Source organism: Arachis ipaensis, chromosome B1, assembly GCF_059453495.1.
Source record: "Arachis ipaensis isolate K30076 ecotype BB chromosome B1, ASM5945349v1, whole genome shotgun sequence".
NCBI classification, from domain to species: domain Eukaryota; kingdom Viridiplantae; phylum Streptophyta; class Magnoliopsida; order Fabales; family Fabaceae; genus Arachis; species Arachis ipaensis.
The window spans coordinates 49,480,096-49,497,305 of NC_142436.1; positions in this window are offsets into that span (position 1 = coordinate 49,480,096).

A 17,210-nucleotide genomic window follows, 5' to 3' on the forward strand; every position below is an offset into this window, starting at 1 on the left:
AAGTATTTTAACAAACACATAGAAGGCAATAAAAGTAAACAACATGAATTGCAAGAATTAAAGAGAGATCTAACTAGAATAGCAAGGGATCAACAATAGAAAAGGAAAACAATTATGAAACAACAAAGAACTTACCAATTGCATTGAAGAAGAAATGTAGATCTACAAAAGAAAATTCATAAACTACAACTAACAATACAAAGGAATTACAAGAGAAGAAGAATTCTACAACTACAAGAGAACAATTAAAGAAAGAAAAAGAAAATTAGAAGAGAGAAGAAGAACTAGCTCTAGATCTAAAACCTAATTCTAATTCTAGAGAGAAGTGAGAGCTTCTCTCTCTAGAAACTAACTCTAACTACTCCTAAAGCTTTTAACTATGACTAATGATCAAAAGTATGTAAAAGTATATCAATTCCCCTTTAATCCTTGGCTTAAATAGCATAAAAAATGAGTTGGATTGGGCCCACAAGGCTTTAGAATTCGCTGGCCACGAATTCGCATTTAATGAATCACATGCAAATCGGCGCATACATGTACTGTGGATGTGCGTGCCCCTATCTGCGATGCAACTATGGCAAATCTTATATCATTTCGAAGACCCAAATGTTAGCTTTCCAATGCAACTAGAACCGTATCATTTGGACCTTTGTAGCTCAAGTTATGGTCAATTAAGTGCGAAGAGGTCGGCTTGACAGCTTTTGCGATTCCTTCATTTCTTCATGAGTTCTCCATTTTTTCATGCTTTTTCTTCATTCCCTTGATCCAATATTTGCCTCCTAAATCCAAAATCACTTAACAAACATATCAAGGCATCTAATGGAATCAAGGTGAATTAAGATTAAACAATTAAGGGCCTAAAAAGCATGTTTTCACTCTTAAGCACAATTAAAGAAAAATTTACAAAATCATGCTATTTCATTGAATAAATACGGAAAAAGATGATAAAACCCTCTAAATTCAACACAAGATAAACCCTACAAATGGGATTTATCAAGGATCAGCTGAAGTAGAGGCGCGACATAGATGAGCTAAAGCGCCAGAGAGGATTCCCAGGAGGGAGCAGCAGCTGCCATGACTGAGGTGGTTGAGTTTCTTTATCTTCTATTTTCCTTATGTTCCATTCTTTAGTATTTCTATCCTACTTCCTGTTCTCTATTTGAATATGTTCATACCCTGGGTCGAGATGACCGAGCCGAGATGTTCAGTAGCAAAGCGACCGACCTCTTTAGGTCAAGCGGACCAACCTCTTTTTGAAGAGCTCGGCCAAATCGACAGGAGAGCCCAGTAAAGGGCCCAAATAGAGGAGCACGACCCAAATCCAAAGGCAATCCGAGCCTATAGAGATAAAGGCGGTTCCCTTAAAAATAAGCTGACTTCACTCAAGATAAAGATAAGATAAGATAAGATAACTAACTTATCTTATCAGAAAGGTCGGCCCACACTACTATAAATACACTGGAGCACCCAGGTATAACTCATACTCTGATTCTACTAAAAACTTGCTTAATACCCGTGCTAACTTAAGCATCGGAGTCTCTTGCAGGTACTCCCCACCCTCCGGTGGCCAAGGATCAGCAGTGCAGCAAGTCCAACAAGTCGGACACAATAGCTCCGGCCGCCACCAGCCAGCCGGACATACCATCTCCGACCAGTACAGAAGATCTCATCCGAGATCGACCTCCAGTTTCAGGTAACCCTCGGAACATTGGCGCCATTGCCGGGGAACCTAGAAGTCATCCCAACACCATGGCAGACGGCCATGACAACGACCACGACTCAGATCTAGAAAACAAAACACCGCACAAGAACGTGGACACTACATTGAAGGATGCTCCGGAATCCAACGGAGACAAAAACTCATCAAATCCGGGAGCAATAGAAGCACTTCAAGATCGCTTAAAGCAACTTGAGAAAGAAACCCAACAACAATGGAAGATCGGAAAGGATCTTCAAAGAGAGGTACGGCGACGTCGAGAATTGGAAGAAAAACTACAGCAATTAGAAGCCGATCTCAAATCAAAAGCTCCTCGGACCACTCCTGAGGAAAATTCACGCAAAGAACAAGATCCATTCACCAGGGAAATCATGAAAACCAAAACTCCAAAAGACTTCAAGCTTCCGGATATGATTTTGTATAATGGCACCACAGATCCCAACCATCATCTCAGCAATTTCAAAAGTAGAATGTACCCTACCGACGCCTCAGATGCCGTTCGCTGCAAAGCTTTTCCAACAACTCTCACGAAGACAGCAATCAGATGGTTCGACAACTTACCTCCAAAGTCCATCTCAAACTTTGATGACCTGGCCAAAAAGTTCCTGGCCAGATTCTCCATCCAGAAAGATAAGGCCAAACACGCTCCCAGTTTACTAGGGATCAAGCAAGCAGAACGGGAGAGCCTCCGCAACTACATGGAGAGATTCAACAAAATATGCATGGACATTCAAAGCTTACCAACAGAGGCCACCATCATGGGACTCATCAACGGCCTACGAGAGGGAGCTTTTAGCCAATCTATATCAAAGAAGTACCCTACCTCCTTAGACGAAGTGCAGGAGCGAGCAAAAAAATACATCAACATGGAAGAAAACGCTCGGTTGGGAGAAACCTCCAAATCTGGGATCCCCTACCGAGATAAAGACAAGGAATCCAAAAGGAAAGAAGATCGGCAAGGGGAGAAAATAAAAAAATACCACAATTACACTCCTCTCAAGGTATCCCTAGTTGACGTAAACAAAGAAGTCTGCCACACGGAGAAAATACCCCCAGCTCGACCACTCAAAGGCAAAAGAGGGGGAGGAAATCGGAATGAGTATTGTGAATACCATCGAGTGCGAGGTCACTCCACCAATGAATGCTTCGATTTAAAGAACATCATAGAAAAGTTGGTGAGGGAAGGAAAACTAGATCGGTTTCTAGCAACCCGAGATGATGATCAAAGAAAGAGACGAAGGGACGAAGATATCGGACGAACCGCGCGATCACCTCGTACACCAGAAAGACACGTCCACATGATACATGGTGGATTCGCAGGGGGAGGAATCTCCAAATCATCTCGTAAAAGATATCTCAAAGAAGTATATCATGTCGAAGGAAAGGAGGAAGCACCCGACATCCCTGCAATCACGTTCACTGAAGAGGACGCATCTGGAATCATCTCGGGACACGACGACCCCATGGTCATTACCGTCATATTGGCAAACGCCAATCTCCATCACACACTAATAGATCAAGGAAGCTCCGCCGACATCTTATTCAAAACAGCTTTCGACAAACTCGGTTTAGAAGACAAGGAGCTTAAGGCATACCCGAACAGTCTGTTCGGACTGGGAGATACTCCGGTACAACCATTAGGATACACATCACTACATACAACCTTCGGAAAAGGGAAACAATCCAGGACCCTCAAAATAGACTACATTGTGGTCGACGTAAGTTCAGCCTACAATGCTCTAATAGGTCGGACAACACTCAATCAACTCGGCGCAATAGTCTCGACCCCACATCTATGCATGAAATTCTCAACTACAGAAGGGATAGCTACAATAAAAGTAGATCAAAAGATGGCGCGCCGCTGTTATAACGAAAGTTTAAACCTCAGAGGCAGAGGAGAAGAGTTTCATACAATTGAGCTTGGCAGAGTGCAGTGACGAGAGGAACTCCGTCCACAGCCAGAAGGCGAGATAGAGAAGGTTCATATCAGAGACACCTCGGACAAAACAACTAATATCGGAACGATCCTAAGAGGAGACTCAAAAGAATTACTGACACAATTCTTACGCGATAATGTCGATCTATTCACATGGAAAGCCGCAGACATGCCAGGCATAGACCCCAAGCTAATGTGCCACAAGTTGGCGGTCTATCCAGGATCTCGGCCGGTGCAGCAGAGATGAAGAAAACTTGGACCGGAGCGATCCCAAGCTATGGAAGAGCAGGTACAGGCACTACTGGAGGCAGGATTCATAAGAGAAGTCAAGTATCCACTATGGTTAGCCAACATCGTCTTGGTGAAAAAATCAAATGGGAAGTGGCGAATGTGTACTGATTACACCGATCTCAACAAAGCCTGCCCAAAAGATCCTTACCCACTCCCAAGTATCAACGCTCTGGTAGATGCTTCCTCCGGATATAGATATCTCTCGTTTATGGACGCATACTCGGGATACAACCAAATCCCCATGTATCCACCAGATCAAGAAAAGACCTCGTTTTTAATGCCAAAAGCAAATTACTGCTACATCGTGATGCCCTTCGATCTCAAGAACACGGGTGCTACTTATCAAAGGCTGATAAACAAAGTCTTCTCAGACCACATTAGAAAAATCATGGAAGTCTATGTGGACGACATGTTAATAAAGACACAAAGCGAAGACACATTACTGTCTGACCTGACTCAAGTGTTCGACACTATAAGGAAGCACGACATGCGACTCAATCCTGCCAAATGCACCTTTGCGGTAGAAGCAGGCAAATTCCTAGGTTTCATGCTCACACAAAGAGGAATTGAAGCAAACCCGGATAAATGCCAAGCCATACTCAACATGAAGAGCCCCACCTGTGTCAAAGAAGTGCAGCAACTCAACGGGAGATTGGCCGCCTTATCCAGATTCTTAGCAGGGGCAGCGATAAGATCTCTCCCCTTCTATGCTACTTTAAGGAAGGGAAAACAGTTCGAATGGACGACAGAATGTGAACAAGCCTTCCAAGACTTCAAAGAGTTCTTAGGACGGCCGCCTATCTTATCTCGACCATGAGAAGGAGAACCGCTCATATTATATCTCGCAGTAGGAAGTCGGGCAATAGCCTCAGCACTAGTCAGAGAAGACGAAAGTGGGGAGCAAACCGTCTACTTCATTAGCAAAGCGCTAGAGGGATCCGAGCTGAACTACCAGAAGATAGAAAAGTTTGCCTATGCTCTCATTCTAACATCTCGACGACTTCGCCCGTACTTCCAGGCTCACACCATTAAGGTTCGAACCAACCAGCCCATAAAAGGAATACTGCAGAAAACAGATTTAGCAGGCAGAATTTTACAATGGACAGTCGAATTATCAGAATTCGACCTCCAATATGAAGCTCAGACGGCCATTAAATCACAGTATCTGGCCGACTTTATCGCAGAATTCACAGATGCCTTGGAAACCCCCACAGAATGGAATCTCTACGTGGACGGTTCTTCAAATAAGATTGGAAGCGGCGCAGGCGTGATAATAGAAAGCAACCAAGGAACCCAAGTTGAGCTCTCCCTCAAGTTCGGGTTTCCGGCCTCAAACAACCAGACAGAATATGAAGCGTTATTAGCCGGTTTGAAGCTGGCTACAGAGGTTGGAGCTCAAAAACTCAACATTTACAGCGATTCACAAGTAGTCACCTCGCAGATAACAGGGAGCTATCAAGCCAAAGATCCCACCATGAAAAAGTATTTGGATAAAACCAAGGAACAGCTCGGACAACTCGGGGAATATAAGATCTGCCACATACCCCGCGAACAAAACGCCCGAGCTGACGCACTTTCAAAACTAGCCAGCACCAAACTAGGGGGCAACAATAGAAGCCTCATCCAGGAAATGCTACAGAACCCGTCAATCTCAGAAGAGGAAAAAATCCTAGCCATAATAAGTCAGGACCAAGGATGGATGACCCCCATAAATAAATACCTCAAAGCAGAGACACTCCCCACGGAGGAAAAGGAGGCAAAGAGATTAAAAAGGGAGGCACAGTACTACACTATTATAAACAACATCCTGTACAAAAGAGGGATCTCAATACCGCTACTAAAATGTGTACCAACCAACAACACAAAGGAAGTGCTAGAAGAAGTACACGGCGGCAGGTGCGGCAACCATCTCGGAGCACGAGCTCTTGCCAAAAAAGTACTCTGAGCGGGATTTTATTGGCCAACCTTACAGAAAGAAGCTATAGAATTTGTAAAGACATGTCCACCATGTCAGAAACATGCCAACTTCCACATCACCTCGCCAGAAGAGCTCATCAGTGTAACCTCGCCCTGGTCATTTGTAAAGTGGGGACTTGATCTTCTCGGACCCTTTCCCAAGGGATCAGGACAAGTAAAATTCCTCATAGTCGGAGTAGACTATTTTACTAAATAGATTGAGGCAGAGCCCCTAGCCAATGCCACCGCTCAAAGAAGCCGGAAATTTCTATACAGGAACATTGTCACGAGGTTCGGGGTTCCATACCCATCACCACAGACAATGGCACTCAATTCACAGACGCAGGCTTCAGGAGACTAGTAGCCGACTTGAATATAAAGTACCAGTTCACCTCTGTCGAACACCCTCAAGCCAATGGATAGGCCGAAGCTGCCAACAAAGTCATATTGGCTGGGTTGAAATGGAGACTACAAGATGCAAAGGGAGCTTGGGCCGAAGAACTTCTGCAAGTCCTATGGGCATATCGAACAACGCCACACTCCACGACAAATGAATCACCCTTTCGACTAGCATACGGAGTGGAGGCAATGATCCCAGTAGAGATCGAGGAAGGGTCATCCAGAGTAGTCCACTACAATGAAGAGGCCAACTCTCAACTTCAGAAGGAAGAAATCGACCTACTACCTGAAATCCAGGAAAGAGCTCGGATCAGGGAAGAAGCACTAAAACGTCGAATGGCTTCCAGATATAATCAAAAGGTAGTGCCGAGAAGTTTCATAGCGAACGATCTCATCCTAATCCGAAATGATATTGGAACAACTCGACCAGGAGAAGGAAAGTTGGCAGCAAACTGGAAAGGACCCTACCGAGTTGTAAAAGTACTTGGGAAGGGCTACTACAGACTGTCCGAACTCGATGGACGAGAGCTTCCCAGATCATGGCACGCTTGCAACCTAAGAAGGTACTATAGCTAGAAAAGTAAAAGATCTCACTATTGGATGCACTCTTTTTCCTGAAAAGGTTTTTTAATGAGGCACCAAGTTGAGACTCAAACACTATTCGACATAAAGGGATGAAAAATTCCCACATGTATATATTTGCACTTTTCTTTGAATAAAATATATATTTTAGATATTCTACAAGTATTCAAGACGCATTAATCTGAAGCATTCATCGTCTGATTATAAAGCAACAGATCGGCAGAAAGTGAATAACAATTTCACTGCACGATCACGATAAAGACAATCGTCCGATAAAGGTGAAAATGCGATTCATCCAAAAGACGATCTAAAGATAGCAACCACCTTCTACAAATCGGCAAAGATGAACACAGAATAATGTAAGAAGTTATCGAAAGTGATCTGAAAAAGAACCTGACGAGGTCTTATGGATTGCTAAATAATAACTTAAAGATTGGCCGACGTTAAGAAGTCGGACCAAGTCAACCCAAGTTATAAGTAAACCCTGGAAAGAGGTCTGGCCAACCCTATTAAAGAGGATTACTTTAACTTAGAAGGGCCCGACATGACAAAGTCAGCCCAAAATGAAAAGTTATAAGTAGTCCCTGAAAGAGACCTGACAAAGGTCCAAAAAAGAGGACTACAAAAATAACTTAGAAAGAGGACGACGCAAAGAAGTCGGACTCCTACTACTAAAAAGTTATAAAAGTAATCCCTGAAAGAGATCTGACAAAGATCCAAGAAAGAGGATTACAAAAATAACTTAGAAAAGGACGACGTAAAGAAGTCGGCCTACTACAAAGCAAGTTACAAAGGTAACCCCTGAGAGAGACCGGACAAAGGACTACCAAAATAACTTGGAGGACCAACTTGAAGAAATCGGTTATAGATCGTCAGAAATACAAGCAAGAGCGAGAAAACCAAAAAACAAGTTGGATCCACATAACCATAACCTCAAAGGATCCAAGCTACAAACAATAAAGCAAATCCGAAGAGGACGAGCGGTAGGGTTCCAACATCCTCAGAAAACAAAAAAGATACCAAGTTAAGCGCAAAAGCATGATATAATCTACAAAGTTATAAAGCTTTAGAGGCCACCAAAATCTACCTCAAAAGCTAGAAAGTTACTTTTGTTTGTCAAAACAAAAAGTTGCTAGGCAAGCAACGAGAAAGTGTCTGCAGTTAACAAAACATAAAGAGTTTAAAAAGCCCACAAGCCGGGCCAACTACATAAATATCCAGAATAAATGGGCTAAGGGTCAGAAGACTTTTTAGCAGCATCAGTCCGAGGAGACGGAGGGCGAGTCTGGAGAAGAACAGCATCCACAGTACCGTCATCCCAGTTTAAGATCTGGCAGTCAGGATCAGAAGCGGGTGGGCCGACCTCGACAGGAACAGCAGGAGTTGACACCTTGGCAGAGGACACAGGGGGAGGTTCAACATCATCATCATCCTCGTCATCAGGGACATTCTTGCCATCCCTGACAACGTTATCTAGGCTGAAGAGGGTCAGGTCGGCCTCGGGAGCAATAATCCGAACTTGTTCCTTCAGATTCTCATAGGCAGCAGTTACACTACCAACAAGATGACCTTGGAGCTTGGAGTAATCAACTCGGGCATTCTCCAACTCCTCCCTCAGGCACAACACCTCCCGGTAAGATGTCACATAACTATCCTTATGTCTCATAGCCGTGTCCTCGACCAGCCTCACAGAAGCCGCCAGAGAGATGGAACTCGCCTTCTCATTCTCCAAATCTTTTTCCAACTTGGCCACCTTCACTTCAAGCTCCTCCTTCAAGCCTTTCATCTGATCAAACTCCTGTTTGGCCTCCTCCATAAAAGCTTTAGTGGCATGGAGAGGAAGACTTTGAGCAGTTCGATATAGGGCCGCTCCCATGTGTGCCATCTTGATACTACTCCGAGATATATAATCAAAATGATGAAGAAGCGACACGTCATCCATAGGGAGGACACCATAAGGACCGATTTGTTGATCTACAAACTCGACCGCATCAAAGTTAGGAGCATCAAGGTTGAAAGGCTCAATCGTTTTTTGCTTTTTACTAGAAGGAGCACCAGAAGCTGTAGCAGAAGACTGGGGGGGCTCCACCGGATGAACCCGAGGAGTGGGGATCACCTTCCTCGGACCAGGAGAACTCGGCACGGGTGGCTTCATTGAAACTTGCAAAGATCCCTCCCCAGCCGCCTTGGCCAAGATGTTTCGAGTAGCAGTTTCCTTTTTTGCCCTTTTGAAGGCCTTCATGGAATCATTATTTTTTGACATCTCTGCAAAACCAGCCACAGCAAAGGATCACAATTACAAGAAGAGGAAGCAAAGCCAATAAAACAAGTATAGAAACAAGTCTGACAAATACCCAAAACAGTCCGAACCAGAGACGGATCGTTTAAAAATCTTTTTGTATTAAGATGAGGAGGCGCCCCCATAAATCCTCAAGAACAACAACAAAAGCACGTTCAACATCGTTAAGCATCTCCTAAGTATAGCGAGACACTCTCACATCCTTCTGCCACCATAGAGGGAAAGAGGGCTCATCGTTTTCATCAAGAAAAAAGGGGCGGGCCCCCTCGACGGCACGAACTTGAAAGAAGTAATTCTTGAAGTCCTTAAAGGACTCATCATACATAGCAAAAACTTTATGGCCCTGGGCAGACCTGAAGGAAACCCAGGAAGCTTTCTTTTTCAAAGAACCACCAGGCTTGGCGAATACAAACAAGTACAGGAAGAGAGTCAGAGAAGGTGTTACGCCTAATTCTCGGCAGAGTAACTGAAAAATCTTAATAAAAACTCCAGGAATTTGGGTGAAGCTGGGAGGGGGAATATTACACGACCACAACAAATCGGTCTCGAAGGCAGTGAAAGGAAAAGTAACGTTCAACTGACTGAAGAAGTATTCATAGGCGTAAAAGAAGGGACGCTCCCCCTCGACGGAATTCGGAAAACAAACTCTCTCATCAGAATCAGGAGCAACAAGCTCATAATCTCCCTCCCGGGAACTATTACTACAAATCCTATGGCGCTTCCTCAGCTCTATGCAAAATTCAGCATCCACAACATAAACACACAGCAAGACAAGGGAGTCCAGCCAATCGGACATCCCCTCAGGAACTCGGGAAGACATCTCTACAATGTTATTGCGAGAAGACATGAGGCCAACTAACCCTACAATAAGAAAAGAAGATGGGGTTACCAAAAACATCTCAGACAAGGGAGAAAACGACTCGATTAATACGATACAGGTAAAGAAACAAAAAAGGAAAACCCCAAGACTCAAGCCAACATCCTGGGGCATCCTTTGGAGGCAGTAACAAAGCAAGGTTTCCAGGAAAATCTACAGCATCTCTCAAACAAGAAAAAGACTTCAAACAGCAAGCATTCTCCACCAAAGTAAAACACAAAAGTCATTACAGTCTACCAGCAAAAGCATTCCCAAAAATCAAGTACGCCAAGAAGAAACCATCAAAGGTGCAAACTTTTTCAGAATCAGGCAAAGCAACCGTCAAATAAAGCAAGAAACAGATGCGGATTCTTCTGGATAAACGGTATCCGAACAGAAACAACAAAGAACATGTAAAGCCCTCAAAGCATTAAGCAAAAGCAAAAAAGGATCATGCAGAAGAAGAAGAAACTCTCAGAAACGCACATTTCAACAACAATAGGGCACAATAAAAACAGAAAGATCCCAACTTTCTCTAAAGGAGGATCAAAATCAAAACCTCATCACAAAGACAAAAACAAAAAGAAAGCACGAAACGGGACTAACCTGGAGGCGAAAGAAGCTTCGAGGAGAAAAATGGAGGCGCAGAAACGAAAGCTGCCCAGAAAATCGCCAAACAAGCGCCACAACACAAGAAAGCAGAAGCGCAAGTGAAAGACAGAGAGCGAAGAGAGCAGAGAAAGAAGTTACGAAAAGGGCGAAGGAGAGAAACCGTTTCTGGGTTTTCAAAATAAAAATAAAGAGCCAAAAGGAAACGGGGCAATTAATGCTAAAATTAATAAAGGCATTAAACCCTCGCACGTTTCCAAAGCGTCGATATAAAAGCGTGCGCTTTTAGAGGAAAACGTTCTGCATTCAAAAGCTTCTACAAAGGAATCGACAAAATGCTTGAGTTCGGCTTCACTAGAGAAGGACCGAAGTCAAGAACTTGACCTCAAAAAGAAGACCGAGCTCAAACAAGGGCACTGTTCATACCCTGGGTCGAGATGACCGAGCCGAGATGCTCAGTAGCAAAGCAACCGACCTCTTTAGGTCAAGCGGACCGACCTCTTTTTAAAGAGCTCGGCCAAATCGACAGGAGAGCCCAGTAAAGGGCCCAAATAGAGGAGTACGACCCAAATCCAAAGGCAATCCAAGCCTATAGAGATAAAGGTGGTTCCCTTAAAGATAAGCTGACTTCACTCAAGATAAAGATAAGATAAGATAAGATAACTAACTTATCTTATCAGAAAGGTCGGCCCACACTACTATAAATACACTGGAGTACCTAGGTATAACTCATACTCTGATTCTACTAAAAACTTGCTTAATAACCGTGCTAATTTAAGCATCGGAGTCTCTTGCAGGTACCCCCACCCTCTGGTGGCCAAGGATCAGCAGTGCAGCAAGTCCAACAAGTCGGACACAACAGCTCCGGCTGCTACCAGCCAGCCGGACACACCATCTCCGACCAGTACAAAAGATCTCATCCGAGATCGACCTCCAGTTTCAGGTAACCCTCAGAACAGAATCTTTACATGATCATTAGTAGTCTTTTATTGCTTTCTAGTTTAGTTATTTATTTTGTTATTTTATGTTTATTTTGAAAGATGTCTCATGTATTGCTCACTGAGCTTAAAGAAAATTTGAAAGGAAAATAAATAGCAAAATGCATGAGGCTTGAGTTATATATTATGAATTTTTCTAGTTACTTTGATGTGGTGGCATTATCTTTAATTCTGAATGTATGAATGAACAATTCATATTTGATATTGAAGTTGAGAATGTTAGTTCTTAAGGCACAGAAATTTAGAGAAGTATTATGAATTCTCTGGAATAAGTAAGACATTGATCCTTGAGGCAAAACAAACAGCAAAAAGGAAAAGAAAAAAATATATATGTTTGAAAAATAAAATGAAAGATCCAAGACTCTGTGCATCAATGGTTAGGAGAGTTAAAATTGATCTAAAACTCAAAAAAGTGGTTTTCCCTAACCATATATTTGTGGTGGAATGTGCCAAGTAATCATTGGGACAAAACGCCAAGAGTCGTGACCAAATGCAATTACAGAGTATGCCAAAGACTCTGAGCATGCACCACTGATTGAAAGGAATTAAAAGAAAAAGTAGAACTCAAGGAGTTCCTCAGTTAAGTGCTGTGGTATTCTTGTATCAAGTTAAGCTTGAGGACAAAATACTTAAAGTCATGACTAAACTCAAGGTGCAAAGCACCAAAATAAAAAGAGAAGAGAAAGCTATGTTCAAGGACCAATCCGCGCTTCAAAAGAAAGAAAATCCATAATATCATCTGAGTTCTGGTGCTGAAGGTTATAAACATTTTTGAACTTCAAAGGATAGTGAGATGCCCAACCTATTCAGAATTAGAGTGTCATTAGCCCCACTAAGTACTTAAACACGAGCTTAAATGAACACTCAAGTCTTGGGCGTTTTTCTCTTCTTTTCTCAGTTGTTGTGATGCGTGAGCATCTTGTACCCATTTTTCCCTTGCTTTCTAGTTGTTTAGTATTTTTTGGAGCATCTCTAGTTAGATTTATCTTTTATTAGTTATCTTTTATTTTATTTTTGTAATTTTTGATTACAAATAATATCTTTTAGTTTTAGGATTTAATATTTTATTTTAGAGTAATTACTTAAATCAGTCTCCAAGGATTTTAAAAGTGGACATTTTAGTCTCCAAGGAAAATTAATACACAAATTAATCCCCAAGGTTTTACTCTGGCAGACAAATCAATTTCCAATTCATTTTCCGGCAGAGTAATTACCTAGATCAATTCCTAAAAATTTTAAAAATGGACATTTTAGTCCCTAAAAAAATTAATATACAGATCAATCCCCAATATTTTTTTCATTAAACATAACAGCCCTCCATCCAAAAAAATAAATAAATAAATAAATAAATAAATAAATAAATAATAAATCCTTTGAAAAATAATAATAATAATAATAATAATAATAATAATTATTATTATTATTATTATTATTATTATTTTTATTATTATTATTATTATTATCCAGAAAATGAACTGGGGACTGATTTGTCTGTCGGAGTAAAACCTTGGGGATTGATCTGTGTATTAATTTTTTGGGGGACTAAAATGTCCGCTTTTAAAATCCTTGGGGACTGATTTGGATAATTACTCTTTATTTTATTTACAAATCAAATTAGGTTGGATATAAAAGGGAAAATATTCACCCTTTAGGGGGGATCTTCTCACTTCCGCACTTACACACTTTTCAGAACTCTTGTTTTCTCTGTAAGTCATGAGCCACTAAACCTCCTTGGTTAAGGTTAGGAACTCTGTTTATTTCTATGGATTAAGACTATTACATTTCTATTTTAATTAATGTACTGATTCAGTTTCAAGAATTACTTTCGTTCTTAATTTTATGGATCTGTGTGGAACGAGAGTATGACCCTTATTCTAGATGCGTTCTTGTGACCCATGGGAGAGGTCTCTCACCTGAACACAACTTGAAAGTAAATTTTTCCTAAATTGCTAATTACTTGAACTAATCTGGATATGTGACATATAATCCGTTTAGCTTTGGATAATTAGGGTTTTTGTATGTGGCCATAAACTAGATTTGCACTTAACTCTCTAATCGGAATCAAGTGACTAAGAGATTGGCGGTTGAAGAAGGTTAGAGGAGGCTAAATTACTAAGAGAATAGGGTTTAGTCAATCACAGCTTGCCATGAAATGAATCTTACATGATAAAAATAGTTGGTAAGAAATTTTGATCCGAAAAGGTAAACATCTTCGATACCTTAACTGTTTCTCTCATTGATTTCTACACCAGACTCATTACTTGCTTTTTTTACTCTTGATTTATTGTTTTATGCTTTTAAAAACTACCAAATCAAGTTTTCTATTCACCTGACTAAGCCAATCAGTTGACCATTGTTGCTCAGTTCCTCAATCCTACCTTCACACTGGAGGTTTAGTTGCCCATAGTGCAAAAAATTGAATCCTCATAGTGTAGAAAATTGAAATCATTATCTAATGTATAAAATCTAAAACTAATGAATGAGAGAACGGAAGAGGGAGTGTGTAGTGAGGGGGGAAAAGAAGGAAAAAGCAGAGCCAGTCTCTCCCTTTTTTTATAGTAAAACCTAATTGTTCAAAAATCAAAAAGAAATCCTCCGTATTAATGCAAGAAAATCGGATCTTGGGCTACAAATATGGTCACTGGCGCTAAACGCCAAGTTAGTGGTGTTTAGCACCACTTTTGATGTAATTCGTGCACTCTTTGTTGCACGTATGGCGTTTAGCGCCAGTTTCTGGCGTTTGGCGCCAAGACTCCGGTATGGAATGGTGATGTTGGACATGGTCTGGCGCTAAACGCCAATGTCGCAGCATTTAGAGCCATGATTCCAGAGAGAAAGCCTAAACTATTATATATACTTAAAAAGCTTTGAATGTTGGCTTTCTAATTCCATTAGAACCATGTCATTTGGACCTCTATAGCTCAACGTATGCTCATTAGAGTGTGAGGAGGTCAGTATTGACAACATCTACGAATTCACTTTGCACTTGTCTTCAATTCTTGGTTCCTCTTAGTTCTTTTGCTTCTTTTTTCATAACATTTTCCTACAAGAATCATGAAACCAAGAAAATAAAAGTATTAATAGAATAGCCCTAAAAATCATATAATTATCAAGCAAAAGTCGTAACTTCTCTATAATAAATGTCAATGAAATGTGCTTAAGATGCTCATGCATCATTCGTCTTACCCATGGTGAGGACGGTGGCACTATCTCGCTCACGTATAGACAAGTTAAGGTTGAGGATTCCCTCTCTTATGTAATGGTGCACAAGTGGATTTGAGGTTTTCCTCTCTTGCAACATCAGGGGATTGGATAGAAGGTTGAGAATTTTCTTCGATTCAATTTCTGACTATGGTGTGAAGGAGTTAGGTTGAGAATTCTCTATTGTTGCATCACAGTCTCTCTCTGATTGTGAAGTATGGCGGGTACTATATTCTGAGAGTGTTGCGGGCACTATATCCCAGATAGTACCGCTTCTAGTGAGATGGTGAAAGGTTGAGGATTCTCTTCTTTATGTTCCTCCTGGAGAAGCACGACAGAGAGACAATATCCGGATTAGCTACCAGATGTGTCGGATCTGACAGTTTAACTGACATGTGAGCTGAAGGCCAGTAGGACTGACATGCATCATGTGTATTTATTTGCTATTGTTTGAGTGTGCATAATTGTTTTGGTTTGTCTAACTGATTATCCTGCTTAACTCTTAGCTGAACTACTTGTTCTAATTGTGCTTAAATATGATTTCTTTGTATTTGTTTTGTGATTGTGATTCATCCTACTGAATTGAATATATGACTAAGAGATCCTAAGATTGAGGAAACACAATGCTAATATACTGGAAACAAATGAGACTAGAGGCGTATGTATGGCTGAGACTTTAGAAGTTTTAACCCTGTATGGATTAGTTAAAACCCTAGGCTTAAACTTCTGTGGAGTGATGCACGAAATTACAATCACACTTTTGCAACTCCGCACAACTAAACAGCAAGTGCACTGGGTCGTCCAAGTAATACCTTACGTAAGTAAGGGTCGATCCCACAGAGATTGTCGGCTTGAAGCAAGCTATGGTTATCTTGTAACTCTTAGTCAGGATATCAATAACTCTCAAATTTAATTGTAAAAAGTAAAAGAACATGAATAAATACTTGTTATGCAGTAATGAAGAACATGTTGAGGTTTTGGAGATGCTTTGTCTTCTGAATCTCTGCTTTCCTATTGTCTTCTTCTTCATGCATGCAAGGCTCCTTCCATGGCAAGCTTTATGTTGGGCATCACCATTGTCAATGGCTACTTCCCGTCCTCTCAGTGAAAATGTTCCAAATGCGTTGTCACCGCACGGCTAATCAGCTGTTGGTTCTCGATCATGTTGTAATAGGATACATTGATCCTTTTGCGTCTGTCACACGCCCAACACTCGCGAGTTTGAACCTCGTCACAGTCATCCCTTCTCAGATCCTACTCGGAATACCACAGACAAGGTTTAGACTTTCTGGATCTCAAGAATGGCCACCAGTAATTCTAGCCTATACCACGAAGGTTCCAATCTTAGATTAGAAACCCAAGAGATACACATTCAAGCTTGATTGCATGTAGAATGGAGGTGGTTGTCAGGCACGCGTTCATAGGTGAGAATGATGATGATTGTCACGGATCATCATATTCATCAAGTTGAAGTGCGAATGAATATCTTAGAATAGAAGCAAGCGTGATAGAATGGAAAACAGTAGTAATTGCATTAATTCATGAAGAATAGCAGAGCTCCTTACCCCCAACAATGGGGTTTAGAGACTCATGCCGTAGAAGATACAATATGAAACGTGTAAAATGTCATGAGGTATAAAATGAATCACTAAAAGTGGTTTTTATAATCAACTAGTGACCTAGGGTTACAGAAAATGAGTAAGCTAGGGTATTTAGTGTAAAAAACCACTTCCGGAGCCCACTTGGTGTGTGCTTGAGCTGAGCATTGAATCTTTCATGTGTAGAGACTTTTCTTGGAGTTAAACGTCAGCTTTTGTGCCAGTTTGGGCGTTTAACTCCAGCTTTTATGTCAGTTCTGGCGTTTTGACGCCAGAATTTCTATGCTGACTTGGAACGCCGGTTTGGGCCATCAAATCTCCGACAAAGTATGGACTATTATATATTGCCGGAAAGCCCAAGATGTCTATTTTCCAACGCGATTGAGAGCGCGCCAATTGGGCTTCTGTAGCTCTTGAAACTCCACTTCAAGTGTAGAGATGTCAGAATCCAACAGCATCTGTAGTCCTTTTTCAGCCTCTTAATCAGATTTTTGCTCAGGTCCCTCAATTTCAGCTAGAAAATACCTGAAATTACAGAAAAACACACAAACTCATAGTAAATTCCAGAAATATGATTTTTGAATAAAAACTAATAAAAACATAATAAAAACTAACTAAAATATACTAAAAACATACTGAAAATAATGCCAAAAAGCATATAAATTATCCGCTCATCATAACACCAAACTTAAATTGTTGCTTGTCCCCAAGCAACTGAAAATCAAGTAGGATAAAAAGAAGAGAATATACAATAAATTCCAAAATCAT